This window comes from Leptonychotes weddellii, chromosome 2 (genome assembly GCF_054177405.1).
Source record: "Leptonychotes weddellii isolate Sample4059 chromosome 2, ASM5417740v2, whole genome shotgun sequence".
NCBI lineage: Eukaryota > Metazoa > Chordata > Mammalia > Carnivora > Phocidae > Leptonychotes > Leptonychotes weddellii.
This window is the reverse complement of record NC_138370.1, coordinates 20095707-20120266: the sequence shown is the minus strand read 5'-3', so window position 1 is coordinate 20120266 and position 24560 is coordinate 20095707.

The window sequence follows — 24560 nt, the reverse complement described above, 5'->3', positions numbered from 1 at the left end:
CCTGAATAGACAATATCTTGGGCCATAAAATAAGCCCTAGCAAATTTAAGAGGATTGAAATAATACCAAGTATGTTCTTAAAAGACATGGGAACAAAATTAGAAACTAACATAAATTTGGCAAACTCAAAAATGTGTGGAAAATAAACAGCATGCTCCTACATAACTAATGGGTCAAAAAAAAATTCATGAGGAAAATCAGAAAAAACTTCAACATGGGTGAAAATGAATACATAGTACATCAAAACTTATGGGATGCAGGTAGCACCATATGCCTGGTGGGAAATTTATAGCTGTAAATGCCTGTGTCAAAAAAAAATGGGGCGCCTGGGTGGCTCAGATGGTTGAGTGTCTGCCTTCAGCTCGCATCGTGATCTCTAGGTCCTGGGATGGAGTCCCACATCGGGCTCCCCGGCCAGCTCAGCAGGGAGTCTGCTTTTCCTCCCTCTCCCTCTGCCTCTCTCCCCACTCATGCTCTCTCTCTGTATCTCTCTGCCTCAAATGAATAAATAAAATCTTAAAAAACAAACAAACAAACAAAAAAACCAACTCAAATGAACAACTTAACTTTCTACCTTAGGACATTAGAAAAAGAAGAGCAAATAAATTCAAAGCAGAAAAAAAAAAAAAAGGAGAGAAATAATACAGTTTAGAGCTGAAGTTAATGAGATAATAGAAAAACAGTAGAGAAAATAAGAGAAACAAAAGAAAATAAGTGAAAACAAAATTATAATTTTAAACTTATACATACTTATCCAAGTAAGATCAAGAAAATTGACAAATCTTTAGCTAAATTGACTAAGAAAGAAAAGACTAAAATTACTAAGAATGAAAGAGGTAATATTACTATGTACCTTATAATAGTCAAATGATTTAAACAATCACTATGAACAGTTACATGCCAATAAATGAGACAATTTAGATGGAATGAATAAATTTCTAGGAAGAGACCAACTACTGAAGCAAACTCAGGAAGAAATAGAAAATCTGAATAGACCTATCACAAATAAAGATATGGAGCTAGTATGACCAACACAAAACAAAATAAACAAAAACTGCCCACAAAGAAAAGCCCAGGCCCAAAGATCTTCACTGTGAACTATACCAAACATTTAAACAGGAGTCAGTGCTAATTCTTTACAAACTTTTCCAAAAATAGAAAGGACGGAACACTTCCCAACTTATTCTATGGGGTCAGTGTTACCCTGATACTCAAGCCAAACAAAAACATCCTATGAACAGAAAACTATAGACAAATACTGGTTGCTCAGTTACAGAATTGTTTCCTGGCTATGACCTGATAATACAAAATACCAATGCTTAATTGAAAACAAAACACGATTTACCACACTAAAAGGCTAGAAGTGAAATGTGACAGAATTTAAGCCAGTAGATATAAATGCAGCGCCTATCTCTATTGGAGAAATACATTGGAAAAAATCAAATACCGAGGAAGAGTTCTGGCTTTAAGCACATCTGACCTGCAATCCAACCAGAAATCCAGCTCATTAATTTTTTTAGCAATTCACTGTTTGAAAAAAAGAATTAAGAATGCTGAATGAATTCAGTGACAAAAATTCAGTGAATTTGGGCTAAGACTACAAAATAAACTTTTTCTGAAAATGTTGAGGAAAATACTTCAAATCATTTTCAAAATGTATAATTCATATGTTGGTTTTCAGAAAAATTCATCTAGTCTGTGTAGAACTTCATCTTGAAATATGAATGAGGCAAAAGGGTATTTTTAAGTGCATATATGTGTATATGGAATGAGTTTGCTCAGATATCAAACTGCTATAATTGCCTATACAGGAAAATAAAACCATAGACTCTGGGTTTGTCTTCTTTACCATACAGAAATCATTTCTATAAGACAAAAGTTATTTGAATCTCATCAGTTTTTTTCAATTTCATATCTAACTTCATAGTGTAAGCCTTAATTAATAGCACATAGACTGTTTCCACCAGAGGCTCGATGACCCTTAGGTGGCTCTGTTAAATAGTGTTCTGTTATCACATGAAAAAAGCTTGCAGTCATTCTTTTCTCTTGATTTTTAGTGTTTATCAAGTATATTATCTATTGCTATTTATTATCTATTGCTATTTATTGCATGCAGCTTCATCTAAGAAATGAGGTGGCCAAAAGCATGCATTCCTTGATGTTAATCTCTCTCTCTCTCTCTCTCACACACACACACACACACACACACACACACTCCAAAATATGTATAAATGGTAGAAGGACATGCAGAGTTTTAAAACATATGCTCGTCTTCCTTTATGGCTACAGAATTATAATGGAAGTCATGTGGAAGTACAGTGTGCCTGTCATCAGTGAGTTCTCTGCCCCTCAACCATCCTCCTTTGTCCTACTTTGTGATATTGGAATTGGACTCTGTGCACAGTTCTCCTGTAACAGGTGGCAAGTGTCAAGCATTATGGTAGAAGTCTCTGGAAGGGTACCACAAGAAGAGGGTCTTCTCTCCCTGAATCTGGTGGTTTTTCCCTTTTGCTCTCATGATGTGCCCCTGAGCTGCCCCTGAGCTGCCCCTGACATGCGGACCACTCAGGGGTGGGCATCCCAGCTGGTGGCTTCTTAGTAACTTTTGCCAGAACCCTAGAGGGAGCTTTCTAGTGAGGTTGTTCTCATTCCAGAGGTGGCTTCCTAGAAAGGGTTGGTGTCCCACCTTCTCCCCAGCGGGTGACTTCTCAGTGAGTGTTGCTGGGATTCACGTGGGCAGTTTCTGCTTGCCAGGCCTGGAGTGTAATATCTCAGCAAAATTCTCGGCCATCAGATAGGTGACAGTTGATCTTTCCTCAACTAGTTCTGAATATTATCAGTCTTGATGTGATTCTCTTCTGAGATTCTCTTTCATGGACACTCCCTTTCAGCCCTAGAAGTGGCTGCCACTTATATCTGCTATTCTTTTATTCTTTAGATTCTCTCTTATAAATGAATAGTTCTTCATATTCAATTTTCTATGTTCAAATGACTGTTTTGTTGCTCTTTCCTAACTGGACCCTGACTGATACAGATAACATTTTACTAGACACTTACTTAAATGAAAAAGTTAAGGGAAGTAATCTTCCACATCAAAATAGGAAATACTTCTTCATAATTTACATAAACATCTTTCTTATATTTACATAAATTTTTTTTCAATATTTAGTTCATGGTAACCTCATCTATGTAATCCCATTTTAAAAAAACTGATCTTTTTTTTTTCTGAAAATGTAATTTAAAACATCATAAAGATTCACAATTAACTGCATCTTTTACTGTGAGAATCAGAAATAGGGACATTTAGAAACCCCATTTGTTTTTCTCTCTTGCCACAGCCCTCTTTAAGAGAGGAAATACAGACTCAATTTCCAGTTTACATTTTCAGAAAGGAGAGGGAAGATAATAGGAAAAAAATAACTCTTATAATTTTATAAATTTATAAATTTATAATTCTAAATTATACCCCACTATAGCTTGATATTTTAGGTGTTCTTTGTATGGCTGCAACCTTCATGAGAGGATGCAGAATGCAAAAAGAAATGTTTCTTTTTATTATGTGACAGAATTTTGCCAAAAGCAATCTTTCCAGTTTCTGGGCGGGGGGGGGGTTGTGTTCCTCCTTTCAGTAACTCATTGATTCTGAAAGATTATTTGAGAAACAAGGAACATAGTCCAATATTGGGAGATACAAAGACCACTTTCCACGGAAAGGTTTGGTTGTCACCACATCTCAGATATTTTCAGGCATGCTGGAATCATATGGTTAATTTTTACCTTGTTTCCATTGTGATTTTACTTAGAAACTTCTCATGTAGTAACTGTTTGAAATAGCTCCTTTCTAATTGGAAATGTAGGCACTTAGGCTTTTAAAAAATGCTATAGAACTTTAATTTGTACTTTGTGAAATAGTTTGTAATGATTATTAATCTCTTGAAGAGAAATCACAAACTAGAAACTGCATGATTCAGTAAAAAATAACTAAAGATCCCAAGCTATACTCATTTAATGGAGTTAAAAATTGTAAAGAAATCTCATTTCTATAAACATTATTCTGCAAAATAATGAATTTACCCACTACTGCCATTTTGCAGATTGTCTAATGAATTGATAAAGTTAACTTTTTTTTTTAAAAAGATTTTATTTATTTATTTGAGACAGAGAGAATGAGAGAGAGAGAGCACATGAGAGGGGGGAGGGTCAGAGGGAGAAGCAGGCTCCCTACCGAGCAGGGAGCCCGATGCGGGACTCGATCCAGGGACTCCAGGATCATGACCTGCGCCGAAAGCAGTCGCTTAACCAACTGAGCCACCCAGGCGCCCATTAACATCATTTTTTTTACAGTCCATAATATTTTCTTCCTAGCTTTTGATTTAACTTTTGATTATTACTTTACCATTTCCTGAATTTTGAAACATATTACCTCAATAATTCTACAGGATTCCCTGCCTTGTGACTAATTACACAAATCTTATGCAGTCAAGTGTAAGTGAAGAAGTGACACCATTATTAAAGCTTTATTCTAAGCTTTGTACCATTCAAGACAAAAAGCAAAAACAAAAAAATTCTCAACAAATAAAGGCTTGCTCAAGAGATATCAACACTAGCACTGTTGTCATGTCTGCTTATCATATTTCTCTGTCTGAAAAGGACATAGATTGTTATCCGTGTAACTAGATTCAAACTTTGATTCTAATTTGGACAATTTCTATCAGCAGGAAACAAAATATAGGCAACATAGTCATTTAGAGACAAAATTTATCATTGAGAAGGGAATGTGAAAGGTAGAGTCATTGGAATGAAGTTGAATATTTTCCAGTGATGTAAATATACACTTTTCTTAACAAGTACAATAACTTGGTCACCTCACTCAGATTACCTCCAGACTCTGTTTCAAGCACCATGTTTGCCTTTAGGCAATTTGAGAAAAAATGTGTATCAAGTGTGTAAATATTTCAGTGACTGTCTGTCATTTCAGTATCAAACAGCTACTTCCAAACTCTCTCTCTCTCTCTCTCTCTATATATATTATTTTTTCAGGTTGTTTTGAAAGGTTTTTTTTTGAGACTGGGAATAGTTGAAGTAAATTTTAAAAACATATTTTAGTGACATTCAGGAATACCTATGGAAGTTCTTCCTTCTAGGAGAAAAAAAAATGACACTGAGAATTTCATACACATTGAAGTCACTAATGCATCTTAATACAAATTTCTATTAAAATAAAATACGGCTCTATATAACTCTCTGAGATCAAATTTAGGAGTTTCTTTTTTTATTTTAAAGATTTTATTTATTTATTTGACAGAGGGAGACATAGCAAGAGAAGGAACACAAGCAGGGGGAGTGGGAGAGGGAGAAGCAGGCTTCCTGCAGAGCAGGTCGCCTGGCGTGGAACTCAATCCCAGGACCCTGGGACCATGACCTGAGCCGAAGGCAGATGCTTAACGACTGAGCCACCCAGGAACCCCTAAATTTAAGAGTTTCTAATAAATATAAAAGACATCACAAAAATGGTCAGAAAATTATGAATGAACATTTGGATTCTGATATTAAGAATCACTAAAATCCAGGTGCCTGGGTGGCTCAGGTCATGATCCTGGAGTCCCAGGATCTAGTCCTGCATGGGGCTCCCTGCTCAACAGGAAGTCTGCTTCTCCCTCTGACCCTCCCCCCTCTCGTGCTTTCTCTCTCTCAAATAAATAAATAAATAAATAAAATCTTTTAAGAAAAAGAATCACTAAAATCCAATCTCATATTAAATTGCTTTGATACTGGTTTAAAAAATGTACCATTTAGATAGTTGAATTTTAGGACTAGGAGCTGCTTTATTGAGCCATAGTAAGCAGATTAAAATCCCCCCCTTTTTTTAAGGAAACAAGTTTTGTTAATTTAAAACTTTTAATTTAAGTCTTCTGTTCGCTCATTTTAATAAAGTCTGAAATTTCACACATAAGAGACGTGAAGTAAACACAGAACGCATATGTCAATTATAGCTCAGTAAAGCTGGAAGAAGGAACCAACTAGAAATACTACTTGTTTTAAAAGATTTTCAGAGGACATTTCCTCACTTCTCTGGTCAGTCCAGACAAGAACAGACGGAGCAGCCCTGTGGAGACCACACCCTTTGGACATTGTTCCAGCTCTCTGTGGCTGTGGGTGTTCTACCCATGATAATAAAAATGATGAATTGTGGTATTTTGTGTCTCTAGCTATAGCCCTAGGTATTTACAAACTATTTAGCGCTTTTTGCAGGGTTTTACCTTAAATTAGGTGGGAAAGCACTTTCATCGTAGAATATTCATGAACATGTACTAAGTACACCGAACTTTGGTGAGAGGACAGAGTTGAGGCTCTGTAGTAGGCTCTGAAAGATGTGCATAATCTAATCCCTAGAACTTCTAAATATGTTACTTTACATGGCTAAAAGCCATTGGCAAAGTGGTTAAGTTAAGCACCTTAAAATGGGAGGTTAGTTTGGACTGTTTGGGTAGGTCCAGTGTAATCCCAAAGTCCTCAAAATTGGAAGATAGAACCGACACCACAGAAATACAAAGGATTATAAGAGACTATTATGAAAATTTATATGCCAATAAATTGAACAACCTAAAAGAAATGAATAAATTCCTAGAAACATATAACCTTCCAAAACTGAATAGGAAGAAATAGCAATTTTGAACAGACTGATCACTAGCAATGAAATTGAATCAGGAATCAAAAAACTCCTAACAAATAAAGGTCCAGGACCAGATGGCTTCACAGGTGAATTCTACCAAACATTTAAAGAAGAGTTAGTACCTATCTCAACTATTCCAAAAAATAGAGGAGGAAGGAAAACTTCCAAATTCCTTCCACGAGGCCAGCATTACCCTGGTATCAAAGCCAAAGAGACTCCAAAAAAAGAAAGCTGTAGATCATTATCTCATAGATCAACATCGAAGCAAAAATCCTCAACAAAACATTAGCAAGCTGAATCCAGCCATACATTAACAAAAAGTGGAAGATGGAGGCAGAAAAGTCAGTCAGGGAAGAAGAGATGATGAAAGAAGCAAGGTCAGATGATAGGATGTGAGGATTCCATCTTCTGTGGCTGGCTCTGAAGGTGGAGGCAGGGGACCACAAGCCAAGGCTGCCTCCTAGATTCTATAAAAGGCAAAGCAATGGATTCTCCCCTCTAGCCTAAGGAAAGGCACCTCACCTTGCTGACACTTTGATTTTTGCCCAGGGAGACCTGTGTCAGACTTCTGACCTACCCAGCTGTGAGACAATCAATTGGAGTGGTTTCAAGCCACTACATTTGGAGAAATTAGCAGCAATAGAAAGCTAATACAGGATTCAAATATAACAGTTTAGAAAGAAACACAATTAGTGGATTAAAATCAGAGGCAATGAGTAATGGCATAAGGCAGCAGAGGACTTTGGGAGGTGGAGAGCGATGGCATAAAACAAGCGGAAAGGCAGTGCAGGAGGCAAAAGTATGTGTCAGCATTTGGCACCCACATATACTGAACTAGAAGAGAGATGACCCCCCACCCCGTAGGTAATTAGGGGCCAGAGTAAAAGATACTTTATGAACTATGAAAGGATTTTGAACTTTGTCAGAAACATTTTAGGGTTTTAAGCAGGAGATTGAGGTGACTTTATATTTGTTTTTAAAAAACATCAGTCTTCTAGTGAAGGTAATGGATTGGGCTTGAATAATTCTGGATGCAAAGAAACAGGTTAAAAGCCTGTTGAAGTAATTCAGATGTCTTACAGCTAGTGTCTATAGGACAACCATAGTGGGATGGAAAGAGGTCTGAAATGCTTAGGAGGTAGATTACACTGATAGGTGAAGGAAGATCAAAGAATCAAGGATAAAACCCAAGTTTCTTTCGTGAGCAACCAAATCACTTACTGAAAGAAGGCCTAGAGAGGAGGCCAATCTTGTGGAAAGAAACAATAGGAGTTTCATTTTGGAAATATCGAAGCTGACATGTGCATGAGCCATTTAAATGGAGAGGAACATTGGGAATTTGGATTTGATTTGTGAGTGAGTTTGGGGCTGGTGGTACATAATGAGAATTCCTAGTACATGGGTGATGTTGACTTTCTGAGAATGAAAAGAAAAAATGAAAAGTTAGTATGTATACAATAACATCTGAGAAGTGCAAGAAATGGCATTTGGAAGTTAGTAGAAGAAGACAGATAGCAGGTAACAAAGCAGCAGTAAACAAAGAAACAAAGTTGATTCATGGATTTGTAGCATTTGCCAGTTTTTCTGGGATAAACGTTCCCGCCATTATTTGTATTTGAGCCACCAATGTTACATCCTGGTGCAGTTGGTAAGAGAAACACATAATTGGCTCTCTTGAATCAGTGGGATCTGGTTCCATTATATCACTGAGAAACTTGGAATGAGAAATGGAAACAGGAGCAATGAGAAATTACAGAGAGTGTATATAGAAAATCCCTTAGAGACTTTGATTATGAAGAGGGGAGAGATATGGGGCCTGCAGGATAAATTTTGTTTCATCTTTGGTTGGAGGAAGAACTGAGTCGATTTGAGTGGTAATAAGTAGCCAGTGGAGAGGAGAGGAAATGCGTGGTTGAAAAGTGAAGTCTCTAAGGAGCTAAATATGTGCATGGGGACCTGGGGGAAAATGGGATCATAAGGATAAGATGAAAATTTTGGACAGAAAGAGGGTAAGCTCTTCTCTTATAAAAGCAGAGAGCAGGAAGGGATAAGTTGAGTTTATATGTTTATAGCGGGAATTATAGAATTACTCTAGGATGTATGCATATTTTGCAGGGTAATAAGTCAGATAAAATTTGAGGCTGATGGAAAGGTGATGAAGATGGGAACTTTAAGGAGATTCCAAGTAGGAAATAAACATTTCTGGGAAGTATTTTCTTTCTGTGAGGTCAGTGACCACAAATTTATAGAGGCACAGAACTATCCATCTGAGATGTTCTTCAGCAGTTCCCAGAAATGCAGACATAAACAAAGAAGCTAGGCAATTAGACTTAAAGAGGGTTGGCCTTTAAATGGAGTGGCAGAGGTCCAATAGGGCAAGGAAGTTGAAGAAATTGTGTAGAGGGAATTCTATTAAAGGGATCGGGTGTGGAATTTTTGCTCTATAGGAAAAGAGGTCAAGGTAGGTAAGGGCTGCTAAATATAAAGAAAATAGGGGTATTAAGAGAACTAAGTAGGTAAAAATATTGCATAAAATGAGAATAACTGATTAACAATACTGGGAAGAAGGGAAATTATGGTCAGGCAGGTGTAGGTCTGGATTAGAGAGGTAGAGTTACTTTGAAAGCTGTAACTAGAGTGACCATGTGAGTAGGAGACAGAATAGAGAACAGTTGAAGCCCATAGGAGATGAGATCAGAGGACTGCAAGGTCAGGATTATATATTGGTCAATAATTTGGATATTGAAGTCACTGACGATAATGCTAGCGATTAATGAGAAAGATCATTGATTTCAATGATATGGATGATAGTGCTTAAGGAGGAAGGATAAAGGCTGCTGTATGAGTAATACGAGTCTGAAAGTAGCAAGCATTTAACCTGGGTTGGGGAGGAATAACCGGAAGTAGCCGTGGCTGACAGGAGGATTCTGTCTTCCTCTTGTTTATAGGGAATACTAAAGCTTCAAGGTAATTGATATTTTTGAGGTGGGCGTGAAGATGGGAATCAGATTCTGGTTAAATCTACAAAGTGAAAGGAGCTGGTTCCTTTTCATTGGAGCAGGAGCTCAAATGCCCTTTTCTGAAATTCGAATCTTAGAATTTTCTTAGAAATTTTCTCCTTGTGAGAAGACTTAACCTTGTAGTTTTGGTTTGGAACAATCTCAGTGGACTTATGTATATAACTTAAAAAAATGCAAACACTTTATATGAAAAGGGAATACCTACACATACACTTGTGTTATTATTTATTTTATCATTTGACTAAATGAATTGGTCTGTTGCTTTAGGATGAGAGGCTTTGAGGGGGGAGAGCAGAGCTAGGAGTTCAAAGGCATTTAGACATCTGTGTGGCGAAGGAGAGGAGGGGTCTGCAAAATGCTCGAGAAGCAGATGCAGGAATTGCTAAAGAACATATTTTGGTGTAATATAATTTTACTTCCAAACTTTGACCTCCTATATAAGGCTTAGTTTTGAGAGAATAAGTAGAGATACTCAAAGATTGGATACTCACTTTCTTAGTTATTTCTAAATATTGGCCCCTGGGCCTTTCCGCATTTATATCTCCACTTTGGTTGACTACCAAATGGGTGCATTGTTTTATTAAAGCTGTGATCTCTTTGTCTTTTCAAAAGTGTACCTCCTTATTTTGTTATTGCCTATTTATCATTGCCCTCCAGAAAAACTAGCACCTACATTAACATCAAATGAATCCATAATGTGTAAAGCTATCCACAGAAGTTAGTAAGTTAATAATACTGATTATAAAAGATGTTACCTTTAAAAAGCATTTGTTTGAGAGGATTGTCAATGCACTTGTTCATTTATTTAAATTTTATGAGATGCTTTATTTAATACAGCAGAGTGGAGAAAAAAATGAACTATTAAGTAAAATCAATTATGTAAAGAAGCAGTTACCTTCCACCTGGTGAAAATGATTTTTAGAATTCAGATGACACTTTCATTTGTTCCTACGCAGGGTAGTTTACATCCTGTGCATTTTATGATAATCCCTACAGTTTCACTAATGATGGAGACAGCCCAGAGATACAGGGAATCGTGCCGCGTATATGGATTTGTAGGGTCATATGTGTGGGGATGCACTTATGGAATACCGTGTCTGTGAAAGGGAGAGCATTTTGATGTTCCATAGAAAAGTGTGGAGTGTGTTCAGGAAACAAGAACACAAGAAAAGGAGAAATACACTTAAAGAACATTATATTTTAAACAAATGATTTTTATCAAGCTTAAAAAGCACAAGAAATATGTTTATTTACCCCTAATAAATTGTACTCCCGTGATTTTGGGTTGTACTTTTTGAATGATTGATTTCATTTTTTTTTTTAAGGTTGAAAGCTACCTCAAGTTTCCAAATAATCTGAGTTCATAAAGTGAAGCATATGCAGCACGCAGAAGAGTACCTAGCACAAAAGGAAGTCAATTAATGTTAGCTATTATCAGGATTATTACTTATAATACAAAACAGATATTCATAGAGCTTTGTGTCTAATGGAATAACTGAATGTTGAATAATGGGAAAGTTAATAATATATATTTTAAAAACTTTCAATCTTTTAATATGCTTAGAGCAATCCTATCAAATTTGCATATTGCCCTTTGAGCTATGCAACTTTAATTTTTACCTTTTAATGTATGTGCCTTCCTGCCCAAAAAACTTAGTAAATCCTTGGAAGGCAAAAAATGTATGTTTTATTCCTGTTTCTGAACTCCGTATTGGCTTTAACATATGATACATAAATGAGCCTCAATGTACCTAGCATTACTATCACTGCTTGGCTGAATGGAGGTCTTTCAGATAAAGGAAAATTTGGAAAGGGTATTTGCTATCATTTAAAAACAAATGTGAGGTAAAATTGTAATATTATTTGAGTTTTAGAGACAAAGCATTATAATCACAAGACTCTTGCCATTCCTTCATTTCCCTCTGTTACGGCAGTTCTGCAGAATGTCTTCTGGCCCTTTGAAATCTCTTTTAAACAAATCCCTTTCATTAGCCTTTCAATATAGATTGGAGTTCATCATTGCAAATAACAGAACCCATTCTGACTACTTTAAATAGAAAAAGATGTTATTAAAAGTATGTTTTATACCTCACAGAAGTGGTATGTTTAATGGAGCTGGTATTTCTTTTACTATATGACATGATTATTTGCAATAATAATTGTGAGAGGAGGGGCGCCTGGGTGGCTCAGCTAGTTAAGTGCCTGACTCTTGATTTCGGCTCAGGTCATGATCTCAGGGTCATGGGATCCAGCCCCGCCTGGAGCTCCTTGCTCAGTGGTGAGTCTGCTTCTCTCCCACTGACTTTATACTATTAATAGACAATAAAAAAAAATAATTGTGAGATGAAATAAATTATAATTATGGCCAGAAAAAAATGCAAACTTTTTTTTACTGACTTTTTAACATACAATGTCAGTAAAATTTATTTAAATCACAATTAAAAATTAAATATAAATTATAGTATAAAAGGAAAAAGTGATAGATTGATATTTTAAAATATATTAATACATTTCTTTAAAAATCGAGTATTTTCTATATATTAATCTGTCATAATAATGGATAATAACATTACAGTTTGTTTTTAAGCCTTAGCTTAGGAAAATTTGTCAATGACTTTATAAAAATAGATTTTTTTTGCATATTCCTGTTCAATAAGTAGTATATCAGGTCAATCTAACTTCAAATTGAAGAGATTTTTTTTTTTTCATTTTCATTTTGAAATTTTCACAAGACAACAGAAATACAAATAATATGGATAAATAATATATGTATTTTTAAGTACGAAGTTTTAGAGCTTTTGTACCTGAAATAAACCAGCCTAGGTAAGGTTACTTTCACCTCTGACAGAAAACCAAACATTGATGGATTTTTACAGAGATGAATTAGGTTGGAGTGCATGAACCTAGGAGGACTTATGCAAGGTAAACGGCTTCATATTTAAATAAAATATAGTATTGATAGAACTTTCTTCAGAGATTTTATGTTACATTTTTTAAAAAGATTTATTTATTTATTTGAGAGAAAGAGAGGGAAGTGGGCAAAACGAGAGGGAGAGAGGGAGGGAGAGAGAGAATCTCCAGCAGCCTCCCTGCTGAGCATAGAGCCCCACTTGGGCTCCATTTCAGGACCCTGAGATCATGACCTGAGCAGAAATCAAGAGTCAGATGATTAACCCACTGATCCGCGTAGGCACCCCTGTCACATTTTTGTTGATGGGAACGAGAAGGATCTTACTATGCCCATTACTGCACATTAAAATTATTTTGTAGTATAATGTGACACTGAGATCAGAAAGCACCAGGTTCAAGCCCTTCTTTTTGTTGCATCCCATCATTTTTATATAAAGACAAATCGCATCATCTCAGTGAGGCTCACTTTCTTTTCTGCAAAATCGGGGTGTTCAGGATTGATCAAGCTTTATCTAAAATACTTAGTCCGGTATCAGAAAAGCACATACATGATACTAAATAAATAACAGTTGACATGTCTGCTTGTCTTTCTGGTTTGTATAATTAATTTTTCCTCATGACGAAGAACAAAATATTAGAAATGTTTCCTTCTCACGATCATATTCATGCGGAGCAGATAACACATCGAAAGGAGAATTCAGGACACTGTGCTGATGCTTGTTGAAACACACAAACACACACGCATACACGTGCAAACACACACAGAATTCAGCCTGCATGCCTCAGACTGGGGGCCGGCCTGTGGTTCCGGGTATTGGTTGTCTCCATCTGAGAGGATTTCACTGAACTGGTAGCATCTACCTCTCAGCCCTGTGCTCAGTCACTGGTGTCCCTGGAGAACTGTTTGCACCAGTCCCAAAGAAGCAAAGTTTTTAGGGCTAGATTTGCTTACAGATGACTTTATACTATTACTAAACAAAACAAACGAACAAAAAACCACAAACAAATAAACAAACAAAAAAACCAAAAAACTACTTATGTAATAAATAATCCATGTACTTTGAAGATGGATTTGGTTGGATGTTTGGATGATGAAAGGAATAAAACATTTGAGTAGACCAACAGAGGGAAGGTGTTTTCAATTATCATCAACTAACATCTCTTTACTTCAAGGAGCATAATTTTATTTTATTCTTCCTTTTTGGAATTTTGGCCTCCTAAAAAAGGCAGAGTGTGTATAATCATCATTTTGGAAGTTTAAGAAGGCTGGACCAGGTGCCAAGAGTGATTCAGAATATCCTCTCTCATAATTTTAGGGTAGAACAATTTGCTTATTCCAACATTCTATTCTCATTAAGTATTAAAACTCAAGCCTGTATAATGTTTTTTAACTACCTAGGTTTAGGTGGTATGGGAAGGTGGAATGGTTACCTCTTCCCAATTTATCTTCGTTTTAATTCAGTCAAATTACAGCTGTTCAGGTATAGTAATTCCCACAAGAAGTTTTCCTGGGTGAGTTGCTAAACACATAGAAGTCCAAATGACTAAGTTAATAATGCATGTCAAAAGTATCAAACAAAAAATGTCCCTTCGGTCTCTAATCCTTTTTAGATAAAGACACATATTTAGCATTAAACACACCACACAATAGAGTATCAGCTTTTTAAAAGATTTTTGTTTGGATTCTTCAAGTTATCTTCCAGGGAGTCTAAAAGACCCCTGGGCACTGTTTTATACCAGAGTGTGTGTTGTTAACATTCCTGAACTTACTCTATTAATAGTTAACCACACCGGTATTTTAGAAATATTGTTCTTTTATTGTCAACTATTTTTCCTGATAAAATCTCAGAAAGTGCATTGATCAACGGGCGAAGGATTTAACAACATAGTACTAAGCTATGTGACTCCAAAATAAAATTTAATGCACAAAATTTAATGTGAATAAAATGAGCAACTGGATCTTTCTTTTTTTTTTTTTTTAAAGATTTTATTTATTTATTTGACAGAGAGAGACATAGCGAGAGAAGGAACACAAGCAGGGGGAGAAGGAGGGGAGAAGCAGGCTTCCCGCCAAGCAGAGAGCCCGATGCGGGGCTCGATCCCAGGACCCTGGGATCACGACCTGAGCCGAAGGCAGATGCTTAACGACTGAGCCACCCAGGCGCCCCGCAACTGGATCTTTCAACCAGAGCACTTACCCATGGCTTCTCTGGTGGACTGCACTTCTCGGAAGCATGGCAGCATCAGAACAGTTCTCATGGTGGCTCATGGCTCCAAGCCTGAGTATCCAGTGACCAGAGAAGAAAAGTAGTAACATCTTTTGTGGTCCAGCTTTGGAAGTCACACATTGTTACTTCTGCTGAATTCTATGATTCTATTCTATTGAGTCACTAAGGCTAGCCAAGATTCAGAGGGAGGAGATATAGACACCATAACTTGAGGGAATGAGTTATCAAAGAATTTGTGGGTCTGTTTTAAAACTGCCACAGGTAAAATATATATCAGCAAGTGGTCATGAGGCATAATAAATTAACTTGCATTATCAACATGGTAATTTGAGTAAGAAGCCGACGACGGCATTGCGGCAGAAACATACAGACGATACGCACGGAGATGGCATTCCAGTTAATTCATTACTCATCAGATTCTTATTGATGGAGATACTACAGTCCAGATTATAGTTCAGAGGAGAGGATAAGAAACTCTGAATATAGGCAAATCATAGGATCTAGCCATCAACAAAGTTTTAAGGAATGTTGAGATTTTTAACATGAAACAAATTTTCCTAGGGGTTTGAATAGGGTAGGGAAAGTGAGAGACTTGAAGTCCTCAACCAGTTTACAGTGGGGTGAACCAGCTGTCTTTCAAAGGACCTGCCTCTGAACAGTATTATATTAAATTTCAACCAGCAATTTAGTGATAATTGTGAGATTAATATTAATTTGCATTAGTTTTGTGGATTCTGCTCATTTATTTTTTTATTTTTATTTTTATTTTTTTTAAAGATTTTATTTATTTATTTGACAGAGAGAGACAGCGAGAGAGGGAACACAAGCAGGGGGAGTGGGAGAGGGAGAAGCAGGCTTCCTGCTGAGCAGGGAGCCCGATGCGGGGCTCGATCCCAGGACCCTGGGACCATGACCTGAGCCGAAGGCAGACGCTTAATGACTGAGCCACCCAGGCGCCCCTCATTTATTTTTTTATTATTAAAAGGTTTTATAGATGTGTAAGAGCTTTAAAAACTTATCATATTTATGTGTGTAACTTTTAAAATGTCATTATATTAACAGTAATTCACATTACAAAAACAAGAAGGTTGAAGAAGCAAAGAGATTGAAGAGATTATTTAAACTGCATACAAGAGAGCTGAGCCATTATGGTAAACATTGTTGCTTTCAATATGGTCTGTATAAAATTGTCATTAAGAAAAATATATGAACTGGCTTCTATACAGGAAGTAGGAAAAATTAAAAAATCTTTTTCTTTCTTTTTTTTTTATTATGTTATGTTTAAAAAAAAAAAAGGGGTTAGGTTTTTAAAGCCTTGCCAGACTATTTAGTACATGTTTCTTAACTTTTAGGAGGTGTTCATTTAAACCATGCCAACAGTATAAAAATATTTTTTAAAAGATCACCACTGAAATATACTCTTCAATTATACAAATTGAAAACATCATTATGTACTAATATTTAAAATTCATAATAGAAACTACTTGATTAGAAATTGCAAGATAAAGATTTTAGATTAATGAAAGAAAGTTCCCTATAATGTATCAGGTTCTTCCTGATATTTAACTTCAATAATTTTTTAAAGATGCTTTCTAGGATTAGTTAAAAATCAGTTAACTCTTATGTCCAGAATTCTACATATCTCTCTATAATTTTTCTATTTTTAAAAATTACCAAGACAGATCGATGTGCCTTAGTGGAAAACACAAAGTCATGTTTTATGTTTTTTTTTTTTTTATATCTTCAAGTTTGGGATATGGACACTAATTTGAAAATTTTATGGAAACATTGTGAATTACTATTGGGCTGAAACTAGGCTAGATGTACAGTCAAGAAAAGATGATAATGATGATGTAAAGTAAGACTGGCATATGGATCCTTAAAAAGCAGCCATGTAACTTTGGCCAGATGTGTAAAGAAAACAACCCTTATGAAAACACTGATCTAATTCAATCCTTTTTCATATTTCAGTTGGGAAAGTGTTCAGATGACAGCAAAACTACAGTCTTGTGAAGGTCTCCTGACTCTAATTTGAAAATTCCCCAAATGCATCTTTTTATAAACATACAAATTTCTATTACTATGATTTTATAAGGTAGAGTTTTTTAGTTTCTCAGAATCAAATGGAAAGGTATAATGCTTATGTTTACTGATTCCTCTGATTGTTTGATAACATTTTCTAAAAGACCATGATTCAAAATTTTTTTACACATTTTTTAGTAACGGTTCTCTTGTTAGGACAATGGCCACCAGAGGGCAGTAAATATACCTGTAATAGGGACTAAACAACTAAGGTGTCAGGTTATTTTTTATTGCATAGATTTTGCATGGCTTGTATTTCAAACTGTTTTTAAATATTTTATACTATTCAATAATTTTAAATGCAAATATTATTATTATTAAGGTAAACGTTATGGTCAAATATGTATGTGATACTGATAATAAAAATGAAAAGTAGTATTTATTGAGCAATCTCTTATGTGCTGGGTATGAGACTAAACACTTTCCTTATGTGGTAGCTTCTCTTAAGCCTCACAGCAAGATAGAACCATTATCACACCAAGGTCATAATGGAGAAAACCAAGACTTAGTGAGATGAATAAAAGTCAAATATCTTTAAGCCAATATTTTAACTGTTCCTTTTTTTGGGGAGGGGGAGAGTGAATGGGATGATGGTGGGCATAGTATTAGGCTTATTATATACTTAAAAACTATTTGGAAAGATTATGAGAAAAACTAGCTAGCTAATCCTTTCTGAGTTGATACAGAAAGTAAAACTTGGAAAAATGAACTCTTGTTTATGAAGATAATGAAGGATATGATATAATAGCTTACAACATAGGATATATATGTATATATGTGGGTATTTATGTATATGTATATATTAGCGGTACATTTGGTTCAAGATGACTTGGGGTGATAATTTTTAAAAGTTATGATGTTCTAAATAGTAATCCATCTCGGTTAAATGATGGTTATTTTGCTATTAGTTATGGTCTGAGTTACATCCCATAAAAACTGGTATGTTTGAAGTCTTAACTCCCGGCGGAGCAAGATGGCGGAGGAGTAGGAGACCTGGATTTCGTCTCCTCTCAGGAATTCAGCTGGATAGGGATCAAACCATTCTGAACACCTACAAACTCAACAGGAGATCGAAGAAAAGAAGAGCAACAACTCTCTCATCAGAAAAGCGACCACTTTCTGGAAGGTAGGACGTATTTGGAATTAGGGTCTTTAAAAGGGTAGTTAAGTTAAAATGAAGTCATTAGGGTGGGCCTTAATCCAATCTGACCATAAGAAGAGGGAATTTGGAAATAGACCCAGAGTTAAGTCCACGTGAAGACACGGAGAAAACAGCCATCTCCAAGCCAAGGAGAGAGGCCTACAAAGAAACCAACCCTTCCAACACCTTGATCTCAGACTTCTAGCCTCCAGAATTATGAAAAAATATGTTTCTTTTTTTAAGGCAGTCTTTGGTACTTTTTTATGGTAACCCAAGATGACCAGGACAAGATATTTTCCATGAAGAGCTACAGTGATGCCAAGGTTGTATTTCACTGACCTATGTCCCACATCTCAATACCATCCTACCTTCTAACTACCCACAGAGGTAGTATGGGTAGTGCTGCTAGGTCTCCTAGTAGCCGAAGTCTAACCATGAAAACAAACCGGACTGATGAGATAAAAAAATAATAAGATTAAAAAGAGAAAGAGAAGTATTTACATAAATAACGTTGAACCTCAACTGTTTCAGTCATAGTTTCAGCGAAGTTCTCCAGGCCACAGCTGCTGCATTTCAAAATGAGGGGCAGGGCCCCCCACAAAACTTTCAAGGAGGTTTCCTAACGAGTGCTAACACAGCTGGATGCTGACTTGCAGCCTATGCAATAATTTGGAGAAATAAATGGGAATTTAAAGAAGCCTTGGGAGAACTCTGTCAGTGGACTGCCAGACCTCTTTGCCTCCAGACTAGGGAGAGGGACTTAATGAGCCCATTCAGAAAGTTTGATGCATATCCCTGGAGCTTACAGGACACATGAAATTGATATCTAATTCATGCCTCACAAATCTAAAGGGTGAAAACATATGATTGGTTAGTTCTGACGGCAGAAGGAAAATGTTTCCTGTTCATCTAGAGAGTGACAGAGCACAGGATGCTTTGGTCTCTCCTGTGCACTTGGTGAGGGCCATCAATGTGAAATACATGTGGTAGAATTGTCTTATTTTCTCTGTAAGGGGGCAGCCTTGAAAAGCAAAAGACCTCAGCAGAAAAAAAAAGGACCATCAGAAGATATCTAGGCTCTGAGAAAATATGTGCATATGGCCAACTGAAATAAATACACAATTGCGTATTGATCAAGAAAACTTCAAATGACTGGTCTACCAGAAAGGAAGCATCCACTTTGCAAGCCTCTAGTTCAAGAGGCCACCAGTGTAGATCACTGTAACATCCAAATAAGCCAAATAAGAAATGCTCACCATTTTTCTGGCTTCTCCCTGTTCCTTCCCACTCCTCCTTCCGGAAGGGTCAAGGAGCCATCATTAATAAAAGTTGAGAAAAGAGTAAGGAGGACAAATAAATTGAATCTATTCTTCGTTTCTGCATCATGAACAATCTACATTTTTTAAATTACGTTCAGTGAGCCAACATATAGTATCTTATTAGTGTTTGATGTAGTGCCCAACGAATCATCAGTTGCATATAACACCCAGTGCTCATCACCACACGTGCCCTCCCCAATACCCGTCACCCGGTGTATTCTCCCCCATCCCTTCTGTAACCCTCAGTTTGTTTCCTGGAGTCCAGAGTCTCTCATGGTTTGTCTCCCTCTCTGATTTCTTACCATTCATTCAGTTTTCCCTCCCTTCCCCTGTGGTCTTCCATGCTGTTCCTTATGTTCCACATATGAGTGAAACCATATGATAATTGTCTTTCTCTGCTTGACTTATTTCACTTAGCATAATCCCCTCCAATTCCATCCATGTCGATGCAAAAGGTAGGTATTCATTCTTTCTGATGGCTGAGTAACATTCCATTGTGTGTGTGTGTGTGTGTGTGTGTATACACACACACAATCTACATATTTGTTTATTTATTTTTAAAATATTTTTAAAAAGATATTATTTATTTATTTGAGAGAGAGAGTGCAGAGTGAGAGTCAGAGAGTGCAAGCAGGGCCAGGGGCAGAGGGAGAAGCAGACTCCCCACCGAGCGGGGAGCCCGATGCAAGGCTCGATCCCAGGACCCTGGGATCATGATCTGGATCAAAGGCAGACACTTAACCACTTAACCGCTGAGCCACCCAGGCACTCCCAATCTACATATTTAAATGAAGTGGCAATTTATTCGTTATTACACTGACTTGAACGTTCAACTGATTCTGTTTTGTGATCATAGTGACAAGAAATGCTTTGATGACCTAATAGTGACTTAAGGAGCCATGGACCTACCCTAGTGTTTATTCATGAGGAAATGAGGAAAGCACCTGAATTTGTTTTCTGGTTATACTCCACTAGTCTTCCTAACTCAATATGATAGCGCAATTTATGATATTTATGCAAAAATAATCTATAGAAATCCAAATCTTGAAGTCAGAACCTTCAGACACCTAAAGTGATTTAACAATATTGTAATGAATTAGAATAGACAGTATTCAGTCTGAGTAATCGGTGCCTCATAAAATGTTGAGCTTACTCATTAGTTTAATGCATATTTGAAATATTTTTATTATCTGGGCTAGGAAAATTTCTTGATTAGACAATATTTCCTTAGGTTTCATTTTATAACATGCTTACAGCATATTGAGCTCAGGAGATGAATTGTTCATTTAAGGTTCATTTAAAAGTGTCAAGCAGTATGGTAATTTAGCACTTTTTCCCCCTGGCTGCCGACTGCGACTTGGCATCATACAGCAGGCTGAATGGCACGGGTTTTTGGAGACTGCAGTTTGGTTTCTGCAAGTCCCATGGGCACAAATAGCAGCTTTTCAGGAGCACTGTTATCCCCAGACAGTGTATAGAAAAGGCCGTCTAATTTGAGTTGCTTTAAAAAATAGCTTATTACAAATATATCTGATTTATTCTGCCTGTTCATTTAGTTACTAATACTATTAGCCATAGCAAATCATAACTGTTGACTACTATTCATTTCCTAATCAGTAATATTGAACATTAATCAAAAAGCCATTTTTCATTGTATGGTCAGCAATCAATTTTAGAGCTATGGAGAATTTGAAAGGCAGAAGATAAAGAAATAAAAGGAACAATTTCCCTGGAGAAAAATTTTCATATGGAAGAAAAATCAAAGCCTCGAACAATACCCCAAGTGTGAGTGCTGTTTCTTTTTTCAAAATCTACCGTTTATTGAGCCCTTGCTCTCCATTAGGCATCAAGCTGATATTATTATTATTTTCCAGGTGAGACAAATATGGGTGGGGGAATTAAGTAACTTAGTCATATGGGGAGTGAACGTCAGAGGTGGACTCCAGTCTAGCATTGTCTGACATCAAAGCTTATGCATCAGACACAGCACTACTCTGCCTCTCTTGAAATGCTTTCCATTTAGAATCTCAACCTCTGCATGGATGGTTGGACACAAATTAAAAGATAATAGTGATAATTTACCAGCAATTCTGAAAGTTAGGTCATTTTCCTTTTAATTTGTGAAATACAATAAAGGTTTGTGTTCTGTAACATTCACCCTAAAAAACAAGGGCTTATGCTAAACTGAATTGTAATTATCTTTCACCTGACTGTCTAAGAAGATGCTGTTTAGGATTGCATGGTTAACATGGTGGTATCAGACCCAAAGCTGCTTCTGTCTTACTTTTCTGCTTAGTGAGTTGCCTTCATCTTCATACCCAAGACAGTTCCTACCAGCATGTCTACATTCCAGCCTGGGAGCTGAAGGGAAGAGAAACAGAGAGCATGCCTCTTCTTTACAAGGCCTGGAAGTTGCCTGTATTTCTTCTTCTTCTTCTTTTTTTAAATGAGATACAATTAACATAACATAATATTTACATTAAAAAAATATAGAATGTGGAGGCAGTTGGGTGGCTCAGTCGGTTAAGCGTTTGCCTTCAGCTCAAGTCATGATCTCAGGGTCCTGGAATTGAGCCCCACATCAGGCTCCCAGTTTAGCGGGGAGTCTCCCTCTCCCTCTGCCTCTACCCTCTGCTTGTGATCTCTCTCTTGCGCACTCTCTCTCAAATAAATAAATAAAATCTTTTAAAAAAATTGTAGAATGTATGATTCAGTGGTTTTTGGTATATGCCCAGAGTCACCACTACCTAATTCCAGATTATTTCCATCATCCCCCACCAAAAAACCATTACCTCCTTCCCCTACAATCAAATTATTACTTTTATTTTTTTGTCTTCTGCTTTTTTTTATAGTTCTAAAATTGATTAATTTACTTTCTCATTCTGTGTGTTTGCCTATTTTGGACGTTTCATATAAATGGAGTTATACAATATGTGGCCTTTTGTGACTTCCTTCTTTCACTTAGCAGAATGTTTTCAAAGTTCATCTATGTTGTAGTATGTATCAGGACATTATTCATTATTATTGCAGGATAATATTCCATTATATGGCCGTGCTTGTATTTTATTTATCCATCCATCAGTCAATGAGCATTATCATTGGCCAAGGCTTCATCATAATGATATTGGGGATATTGAGAAAGTTTAGAAAGATTATGGCAACTAAAAATGGCAGCTAAAAATCTATTAATAAATCTAATTATCTATTACCCTCAGATAAGGGAAGGATAGGTATTTGGAAACAAATAGTCTTTACCACAAGGCATCCTTTTGACCACAGGTAATGATGCATTTTCTTCTTCCCGTGTAAAGAACACAGTCACTCCTTCCCAAGAAAGACAATCCAAATTTCTGGAACAGGGCTATCTTCAACTAAAAGTCTTGGGTATTTGAGAGAGTTGCTCCTCCAAGTGCATCACCTCTAAATTAAATGACATGTTATCTGCCCCCCAAAACATCCAATATATAATGATGATTGAATAGAAAAATCACACTATAAGCTACTACTTGGAAAAGGCAAGAATGGAAAATACCAGCAATCAATCATCCATATAACATATCACAGACTACTGGTCGGGAATAGAAGAGCCCTGAGCTAGCAGTTGAGGAAATTCCTTGGTTAAGCCATCTGGTTTGCTCCCTGGAAGAATTTATTTTGTTCATTGCTCTCTGTGATCCCAGATACTATTGTCTAGAAGGTTCTTCCTTGTCAATTAATCTGCACAAGTCACACTCAGAGTGAACATAAATAGAGAATCAGCCATCTGGAAATAGACTGAGGTGATGAGGGAATAATCTTAATCTGATTTTTAGCTGTTCAGTTGGCTCACATTATTTGGCTTGTATGGGAGAAAACTTCTGGGCCACAGACTTATCTCTTGCTAAAATTATCGTTTCAGAGCCACTTCTTAAAATTATTTTAGTTAGCTTTATTAATTCTGCAATGCCCCAGATTCCCAGATTCTTGGTCACCTTAGATTTAAGATGGCAGACTGAGAAAATCTATCTTAGAAAAGAGCCAAATTCCTTTCAGTTTCAGCATATGCATTTGGTAGCATTAATCTTAGTCATTCTTGTTCAACTTCATTGGAGGTGCCAAGAAACAATGAATACATACTAATTTTGTGATTTTCCCACATAATTTCTCCAAGCTCAGAGACACATGGTCTGCCTCCCAACAACTGCAGATAATTTCCCCAAATGCTTTCCCCATGGCATGATAAGGACACTAGTTTTCCTTTTTTGCAATTTCTGTTGTTGTAACTGACTTCTAGATGATAATGGCTAGTTATTCTTGATTTTTTTTATAATCAAATTTTGTATTTGTTAGGATATTCAGTTACTGTAATACAGACCTAAATTTGCACTGCATGTGGTCTGGCTATAACTAGGCGAGGGTGGGTAGTACAAAGATGGCAGGGATTCAGGTTCATTCTACATCATCATTACACCATCTCTAGGCATTGCCTTTTATCACAGAGTTCAGGGTGGCCCATCACCTTGTCTGCATTCCACCTAACGAAATGGTGAAAAGATGAGAGGAAGACACACTTCGTTTTAATGGTGTGGCTCAAAAGTTGCACAAATCACTTATGATCACATGCCCTTGAGCAGAAATTGGCAAAATGGCCATACCTGGATGCAAAGGAGTATGAGAATGTAGCCTTTATTCTGAGCAATAATGCACTCAGACACAAAGGGGTTTGTTTTTGTTTTTAATGAGGAGGAAATAAATATTGGGGAAAACTAGCAATATCTTCCCTACTTTCCCACCTGTTACTATGAGAAATCACAGTAAGAATTGGCAGCAGTTAAAAACTATCTATACTGCAAGTCAAACTGTATATTTTTATTATAACATTTATCTCTGAAACCTGATTTTTCTGATTCCAAACTAGTTTTATTTGGACTCTAAGCCTATGGTATCATGCAAATGCAGTAACTAGTATAATGATACTAATTTCAGGAGTAACATTTAAAATTAGATACTGACAAGTTATTGTCCTTCTTACTCTTACTCTTTAAACTTTAGTTTCACACTCTTTTAAGAGAGATGTTCCAAGAACAGAAAAGAATAAACACTCTACACCTAAATATTTCTTTTTGACTTAGTGGATATGTAAGAAATGGAGGAAGAGGATTAAAACAATAAAATTAAAGACCTAGCTTTCATATAGTTGATTTTTAT